Below are 9,712 nucleotides of genomic sequence, written 5' to 3' on the forward strand. Positions count from 1 at the left end.
TTTAAAACAAGATGGATGTGCTTGGAAAGAAATGCGTCTATCTTTTGAATGACAATGGTGAAATTAAAGAGTTCAGATCTTGGAAACTTCTGAAGTTTCCATTTGATCAGTACAATCTTCTTCCTCCTTGAAAATTCTCCGAAGTATGTCTTTCATGCTTCTCTGAGTTTTACCCTTCTATCTCCCCAGTAAGTAATAGATCAGAGGGTTCATGCTGCTGTTGATGCAGGCAAATAAGTAGCCATACTTATCCTGTACGCAAAGTACAGGATCAACAGAGCCTTGGTAGTACAGTGGTTTAATACACCCTGTTATTAACACAGCTGCCTGCAATTTCTGCAGGTTCGAATCTTACCAGGCTCAAGGTTGACTCAGCCTTCCATCCTTTCTAAGGTAGGTAAATTAAGGAGCCAGTTTGTGGGGGCAATAAGCTGACTTTGTATAAATATACAAAAGTATGAAGGCTATTGCTTAACACTTTGTAAGCTGCCCTGAGTCTCCGGAGAAGGGCGGCATATAAATCAAATTAAAACAAAAAAAGCAAAACAAACAAACAAACAAACAAACAAACAAAACAAATGAAAGGTATTTAATGGGAAAGCAAAGACTAAGGAGATGAAAAGAGTGAGCAAAATTATTGTCAAAAGTTTCCTCTGCCTTTGGCTTTGGGATATGAAGCAGATTTTCATGAGCAAGATGACACTGGAGATGGTCATAAGTGGGGGACAATGCAAAGCATTAATCATGAATGGATACATCAGAGTATACGTCTGTTCATATCCAGCAACAGCTACAATTATGAAGTGAATTGCACAGAGGATGAAGGAAATGACCCAGATGACAATATTGAACAGATGCACCAGCTGGTGGCATCAATACCAAATTGAAGAAAGGACCAAAACACACCTGTCGAAGCTGATGGCTGTCAGGAGAAATTATCCCGTACTGTATATTAACAGCAGGACCATTTTGAAGAATTCATAGAGAAACAGATATCAGTAATATCAGTATGCAAAAAGCCAGTGAATTTCGATAATCAGGACAGCAGATACTCCTGCTGGAACAAAAGCGAAACAGAGGGCATTAGCCTGGGTCGTGGTTCCTAAAAATGCATATTGCAAGGTAATCTCTAAATTAGCATTAGGAACCCTGGTGGCATGGTGGTTAGAATGCAGTATTTCCAGCAAACTCTGCCCACAGCCAGGAGTACAATCCTGATGAGTAGTTTGAATGCATATAGGGCCTAGCTATCTTCGAGACCGCCTGCTGCTACCGACGACCTCCCATTGACCCGTGCGCTCCCATAGAGAGGGCCTCCTCAGGGTGCCATCAGCCAATCAATGTAGGCGGCTGACCTCCAGGGGGAGGGCCTTCTCTGTGGGGGCACCTACCCTCTGGAATCAGTTGCCCCCAGAGATAAGGAGAATCCAAGACTTCAGCGCCTTCCACCGTGCCCTTAAAACCCACTTTTTCCAGCAAGCCGGGCTAGCTTAAGAAGAAATTTTTAAATTTTTTAATTGGTTTGTGATTTTTAATTTTTGGGCCAAATTTATATATATTTTAATTGTTTTTTAATATTTGTATTTCATGTTCTTAATTCTAGCTATACACCGCCCTAAGTCCTCAGGGAGAAGGGCGGTATATAAATTGGAAATAAAATAAATAAATAAAATAAATATTGCAGGCTACCTCACTGCTCACTCCAGGAATTCGATTCTGAATAGCTCAAGGTTGATTCAGCGTTCCATCCTTCTGAGGTCAGTAAAATGAGGATCCAGATTGTTGGGGGCAATATGCAAATAATGCTCTACTTCTGCACCCATGACTTAAGGTACCCTTTGATGAAGATGGCCAGACTGGAGACCATCATGAGTGTCCAATCATATTCAAATGAATTGTTTTGGGAACATTCCCTTCCATTGTGGACTGGCTGGTATGCAGCTGCATTCCATTCTCAGCTGTCTGGCCTTGAAGCTGTGTCTCCAGAAGGTATGGTCTGTAGTGAGCTTTCTCATCTCCCCAAACTTGGATCCAGCGAATGCAAAGCACAAGTGTGAGATGGCAGTTCTGATAAATAATCACTGGAATGCAGATTAAAATGGTTACAGAATATATATATATATATATATTGATTGATTGATTGATTGAATTTCTATACTGCCCTTCTCCCGAAGGACTCAGGGCGGTTCCCGCATAAAATTGGAGGTGTCTTGGCAACGTTTCGACGAAGTCTCATTCGTCATCTTCAGGCTGGTGTTCTCGGCTTTGTGCTTGCTCGGCTACATTGCTCCTAGAAGCACGAAGCCGAGAACACCAGCCTGAAGATGACGAATGGGACTTCGTCGAAACGTTGCCAAGACACCTCCAATTTTACGCGGGAGAAAACCTGAATAACCAAAGACACACACACACACACACACACACACACACACACACACACACACACACACACACACACACACACATATATATATATATATATATATATATATATATATATATATATATATATATATATATATATATATATATATATATATATGTCTTTGGTTATTCGGGTCTTCTCCCACGTAAAATTGGAGGTGTCTTGGCGACGTTTCGACGAAGTCTCATTCGTCATCTTCAGGCTGGTGTTCTCGGCTTCGTGCTTCCAGGAGCAATGTGAGATCGCAGCTGTCTCTTCCTTTTAACTGCTAGTGGGGGTGTGAGCTGATTGGGTGGGAACTTGGCTGTGTTCTGATTGGGTGGAGGTGTGTTCTGATTGGTTAGGGGCTTGGCTGTGCTCTGATTGGATGGGGGGTTGGTTGTGCTCTGATTGGCTGGGGGTATGTTCTGTTTGGGTGGGGGCTTGGTTGTGCTCAGCTTAGTCTGAGTTGCAGGGGGATTTGAGCTGGTGAGCTGCGTTGTTGTTGTTTGGCTTCGTGTTTGTGGCCGTGCGAGCTCTTCATGGTGGGTGTCAGTCTGCTTCATGTATGGATTGGAGGGCTTTAAAGTGGCTAATGATGCAGCTGCGGTCTGGCTTCTGGTCCTTGGTCGTGGCTCATTATCAGTGTGAGTTTGAGTCTGCTTTCTGTGTGGATGTGTGGTGGTGACATCCTGTGTGGCTCTCGTGAGTGTGGGTCTGGTGTCATTCGTCGTGTTAGGGACTCGTTTGTCAATAAGGGTGGGTTTCCAAATGGCTGGTAGGCGGGAGGTATCGTCTCGTTTGTTCATGCTGTGTGGGCGTTTTTCTATCTCGATGGCTTCTCTGATTATTCTGTTGTTAAAGTGTTCAGTTTTGGCGATAGTTCTGGTCTTTTTAAAGTCAATGTCATGTCCTGTGGCTTTAAGGTGTTGGACCAGGGAAGAAGTTGGTTCCTCTTTTCTGACTGAGTTCTTGTGTTCTTCTATGCGTGCACTTATTCGTCTGTTGGTTTGTCCGATGTATGTGGTGGGGCAGGCGGTGCATGGGATTTCATATACTCCTTGATTTTCTAACTCAATTTTGTCTTTGGGGTTCCTTAGGATGGTGGATATTTTTCGGTTTGTGCTATCTACCAGAAGAAAACACACACAAACCGCTATCTGCACGCACTCTCACACCACCACCCTGCCCAGATCAACTCTGTAGCCAAGACACTCATTTCCAGAACAAAACGCTTAGCTGACGAACAACACCTAAAAACCGAACTACACACTCTCACTAACGTACTAACATCCAATGGATTCCAAAGAAATAAGATCACCAACCTAATCCAAAAAGAAACCCCCACTAAAATCCAAGACAGAGAACAAGAAAACGGCAAAGCCCTCCTCCCATACATAAAAGGCACCACAGACAGAATAAGCAAAATCCTCCACAAACATAACATCAAGACAGCATTCTGCACAAACCGAAAAATATCCACCATCCTAAGGAACCCCAAAGACAAAATTGAGTTAGAAAATCAAGGAGTATATGAAATCCCATACACCGCCTGCCCCACCACATACATCGGACAAACCAACAGACGAATAAGTGCACGCATAGAAGAACACAAGAACTCAGTCAGAAAAGAGGAACCAACTTCTTCCCTGGTCCAACACCTTAAAGCCACAGGACATGACATTGACTTTAAAAAGACCAGAACTATCGCCAAAACTGAACACTTTAACAACAGAATAATCAGAGAAGCCATCGAGATAGAAAAACGCCCACACAGCATGAACAAACGAGACGATACCTCCCGCCTACCAGCCATTTGGAAACCCGCCCTTATTGACAAACGAGTCCCTAACACGACGAATGACACCAGACCCACACTCACGAGAGCCACACAGGATGTCACCACCACACATCCACGCAGAAAGCAGACTCAAACCCACACTGATAATGAGCCACGACCAAGGACCAGAAGCCAGACCGCAGCTGCATCATTAGCCACTTTAAAGCCCTCCAATCCATACATGAAGCAGACTGACACCCACCATGAAGAGCTCGCACGGCCACAAACACGAAGCCAAACAACAACAACGCAGCTCACCAGCTCAAATCCCCCTGCAACTCAGACTAAGCTGAGCACAACCAAGCCCCCACCCAAACAGAACATACCCCCAGCCAATCAGAGCACAACCAACCCCCCATCCAATCAGAGCACAGCCAAGCCCCTAACCAATCAGAACACACCTCCACCCAATCAGAACACAGCCAAGTTCCCACCCAATCAGCTCACACCCCCACTAGCAGTTAAAAGGAAGAGACAGCTGCGATCTCACATTGCTCCTGGAAGCACGAAGCCGAGAACACCAGCCTGAAGATGACGAATGAGACTTCGTCGAAACGTCGCCAAGACACTTCCAATTTTACGTGGGAGAAGACCCGAATAACCAAAGACCTACATACAAACACCCGCGAAAACCTGAGAAAACAAATATCGCACCTCTACGGGGAGGAAATCCACCATCTGACCAGGACCTATGAAAAACTCGAAGTCCAAAGAGCTTCCATTTTATGTGACCTTGCATTCCTACGCAACTGCCGAGATCAAAATTTAATCCCCACAGGCTTCCAACTGAAATTCCACTCCACCTCTGCAGCCACCAAACGCATTCTGAAAAGAACAGAACTAGCCCTAATCAGAAATGAACTCCACAGAAAAAGATTCCTCCTAGACCGAATCAACAAGGATCTCCTCACACTTCACCTCAAACTCAGCAACAAGATCCACCCCGCACTTTGGGACAAATCCAAACAACTTGCCATCTGGAGAGCCGAAACACAGACCACCCTCAAGACAGACACACACACCAACAAACTCCGAAGACTACAAGAACGCCAGAAACAATCCCCTCCACCCTCACAGCCACACATGAAACAAACAGTGCATAACATCTCAGATAGGATCCTCACCAAAGCCGAAACCAATGTCCTTTCCAAAGGATTCAACTTTGCAGTCGCTCCCAAAAGCATCCCCACTGAAACCATTATATGCGGAGTTGAAACCAGCCTGACCAAAATCAACCCCGACGATGCAAACAGAATCAGACTCGAAATCACCAACATCCTCTGCACCAGCAAGCCACCCAAAAGTAACTTACCCAAAGAGGAACAGACAGCACTACTTAACCTGAAAGAAGACACCAGCATAATAATCCTACCAGCAGACAAGGGCAATGCCACGGTGGTTATGAACACATCTGACTACCAAACCAAATTAACCAACCTACTCCAAAACTCCATATACAAACCCCTAAACACAGACCCCACCACCTACCTGGAAAAAACCACCAGATCCAAAATAAAAGCCTCCCCCATCAGCGAAGAGATTCAGCAAAGAATCATTCCCAGAGAGAAATCATCCAGATGCCCTAAGCTTTATGGTCTCCCCAAGATACACAAAGAAGGAACCCCACTTAGACCCATAGTCAGCTCCATAGGCTCACCTCTACAAAACCTAGCCAAATTTCTCGCCAAACAACTACAGCCCTATGCAGAATCCATCACCTCATACGTAAAAAACTCATTCCAGTTCATAGACATCATAAAGCAACAAAACTTACAGCCCAGTGACCTACTCGTGAGCTTCGATGTCATATCCCTCTTCACCCAAGTACCAATCAAAGAAGCCTTGACAGTTATCCAAAACAAATATAACCCCCCCAAGCACATCTTAGATCTGACCAACCACTGCCTATCCAACACATACTTCATCTATAATGGACAGAAATACAAACAAACAGAAGGAGCACCCATGGGATCACTCCTCTCACCTGTCATTGCCAACCTCTATATGGAATACTTTGAAACCCAAGCTCTAGAAAAATCTGATCACAAACCCAAACTCTGGCTCAGATATGTGGACGACACCTTCATAATCTGGCCACATGGGAAAGAAAAACTGGACAACTTCCTCACACACCTCAACAGCCTACACCCCAAAATACAGTTCACCATGGAAACAGAAGCGAACAACCAACTTCCCTTCCTGGATGTCTTAGTCTACAGAAAATCCAATGGCTCCCTAGGACACACTATCTACCAGAAGAAAACACACACAAACCGCTATCTGCACGCACTCTCACACCACCACCCTGCCCAGATCAACTCTGTAGCCAAGACACTCATTTCCAGAACAAAACGCTTAGCTGACGAACAACACCTAAAAACCGAACTACACACTCTCACTAACGTACTAACATCCAATGGATTCCAAAGAAATAAGATCACCAACCTAATCCAAAAAGAAACCCCCACTAAAATCCAAGACAGAGAACAAGAAAACGGCAAAGCCCTCCTCCCATACATAAAAGGCACCACAGACAGAATAAGCAAAATCCTCCACAAACATAACATCAAGACAGTATTCTGCACAAACCGAAAAATATCCACCATCCTAAGGAACCCCAAAGACAAAATTGAGTTAGAAAATCAAGGAGTATATGAAATCCCATACACCGCCTGCCCCACCACATACATCGGACAAACCAACAGACGAATAAGTGCACGCATAGAAGAACACAAGAACTCAGTCAGAAAAGAGGAACCAACTTCTTCCCTGGTCCAACACCTTAAAGCCACAGGACATGACATTGACTTTAAAAAGACCAGAACTATCGCCAAAACTGAACACTTTAACAACAGAATAATCAGAGAAGCCATCGAGATAGAAAAACGCCCACACAGCATGAACAAACGAGACGATACCTCCCGCCTACCAGCCATTTGGAAACCCGCCCTTATTGACAAACGAGTCCCTAACACGACGAATGACACCAGACCCACACTCACGAGAGCCACACAGGATGTCACCACCACACATCCACGCAGAAAGCAGACTCAAACCCACACTGATAATGAGCCACGACCAAGGACCAGAAGCCAGACCGCAGCTGCATCATTAGCCACTTTAAAGCCCTCCAATCCATACATGAAGCAGACTGACACCCACCATGAAGAGCTCGCACGGCCACAAACACGAAGCCAAACAACAACAACGCAGCTCACCAGCTCAAATCCCCCTGCAACTCAGACTAAGCTGAGCACAACCAAGCCCCCACCCAAACAGAACATACCCCCAGCCAATCAGAGCACAACCAACCCCCCATCCAATCAGAGCACAGCCAAGCCCCTAACCAATCAGAACACACCTCCACCCAATCAGAACACAGCCAAGTTCCCACCCAATCAGCTCACACCCCCACTAGCAGTTAAAAGGAAGAGACAGCTGCGATCTCACATTGCTCCTGATTGGAAAGTGTGAAGATCTGGGATTATTCGTATTCCAGGGGGTATTTTGTTCCAAAGAGTAGGTGCCCCCACAGAGAAGGCTCTCTCCCTTGGAACTACTAGATGACATTTTTTTAATGATGGTACTATGAGTAGGCCTACTCTGTGAGAGCGTACTGGTTGGTGGGAGGTTATCAGTTGCAGCAGGTGGTCTTGTAAGTACCCAGGTCCTAAGCCATGGAGCACTTTAAAGGTAAGAACCAACACCTTGAAGCGTATTCGGAAGGCCACCGGAAGCCAGTGCAACTCGCGTAGAAGAGATGTTACATGTGAGCGCCATGTTGCTCCCATAATTACTCACGCGGCAGCATTCTGGACCAGTTGGACTTGATATGACTTTTTCCCCCTGATATTCAGGCTCACAAACACTTTCCTTTGAATGCATGGCATCAATGTAAGTGTGTTCATTATAATTGAATGTTGAGCTTCCCATTTTAGCATCAGTTTTTCTTGAAAAGGTGATTGTCATATTGATTGCCATGTTCTGTGCAAATGGGTATTATTTTGATTTCTTGTCATTTCTGCTTCTTGTTGAGGATCAATGATAGATCCAACGATAGATAGCTTGTATTGTCGGCGTTGATAGGAGTCTTGTTTTCTCCTTGGTAGTTCCTTAATTAGGCTATCAATTAAGCTCCAATCAAGCCTTGGAATCTTCTTTCATTGTGGGTCTTACTTGGAACCCTGACACTAGTAATTCCAGCTTGATGAGGGGAAAATGCCAAAAGGAGAAATTAAAAGTGAAGAGGAAACTCTGCTGTAAGCTCAGTTTCAGGAAATAAAATATAGTATTTATGAGCCTGAAAATTTCAGACTTTATATTTTACTACAGGACATAGAGTTTTGCCTAGATACAATAACTTACCCTGCCATGTCGATGGTGATGTGGTTTTCTCTTTGGTAATGAAACATCTGCAAGCAAACAACCAAACTCAGAGGTCACTGTTCTGTCCCCATCTCACACACGCACACAAACAGATAGCCAGGGGTTAAATAAAACTGGCAGACAACAAATTCTTTCGATAAGAGGATTGGCAGCAACCAGGGCCGGATTTAGATGCAAAGAGGCCCTAGGCTATTCCACTTATGAGGCCCTTTCACCTATAGTGAAAGTGTAATTTTAATTTTGCTAACAATTTGAATGTAGGGAATGTAGGCCCCTCTTGATCTTGAGGCCCTAGGCTGAAGCCTAGTTAGCCTATAGGAAAATCCGGCCCTGGCAGCAACCCAGTAGCTGCTTGCCAAGAACTTTACTCATAGAGGGAGGGGTTGTTCCTCCGACAGATAAACCCAAACAAGATACACACAGTTCAAGAATTGTCAAGTCCAGTCCGTATTAAATCCAAGGCAGATAACGTTGTTTCACAGATACAATGTGACTCACTAGTAGTTAGTTTTGTCTGTCACAGAGTCTGAATGGCCACCTCACCCCCTTTTATCCCCTGTGGGGTGTGGTCCAGTGACTCTGGCACGCCTCCTTTTCTGCTGCATGCGCTTGTCACTCCGACGCTGGCGTGGATCCAGCCAAGACTTATCTCCGTTGCTGTCCAACTGCAAGGAGATACCTGGCTCCTGGCCAATCTCTTCTCCTTCGGGAGACACCTGAGGCATTGCCAGAGAGGAGATCCTGGAGAGGGAGGCCTGGCCAACTCCTCTCCTTCATGTTTGGAGCCTTCTCCCTCCGATAAGTCAGCCTCGGGGGTCGGAGTCACAACAGTCACCAAGGACTCCAAAAGCAGGGGCATCTTTGAGATGTCAGGATTAAGCAGAAAATAAGGCCAGGCAATGCAGGTAGGCAGGCAGGCAGCAGGAGAACCAGGGGTGAAATCCAGTTTCACCCCTGGTTCTCCAAAACCTGACAGGTTCTGGAGAACCAGTAGTGGAAATTTTGAGTAGTTCAGAGAACCAGTAGCAGAAATTTTGAGCAGTTCGGAGAACCGGTAGCGGAAATTTTGAGCAGTTCGGAGA

The 9,712-nt window shown here is 45.2% G+C and overlaps 1 pseudogene; it reads right to left on the reverse strand.

Annotated features, from left to right (window-relative positions):
* Positions 1-72: 72 nt before the first annotated feature.
* LOC148114975 (proto-oncogene Mas-like) lies at positions 73-8,617 on the reverse strand (annotated as a pseudogene).
* Positions 8,618-9,712: the final 1,095 nt, after the last annotated feature.

This window comes from Pantherophis guttatus, chromosome 3 (genome assembly GCF_059756535.1).
Source record: "Pantherophis guttatus breed Tessera chromosome 3, ASM5975653v1, whole genome shotgun sequence".
Lineage (NCBI taxonomy): Eukaryota > Metazoa > Chordata > Lepidosauria > Squamata > Colubridae > Pantherophis > Pantherophis guttatus.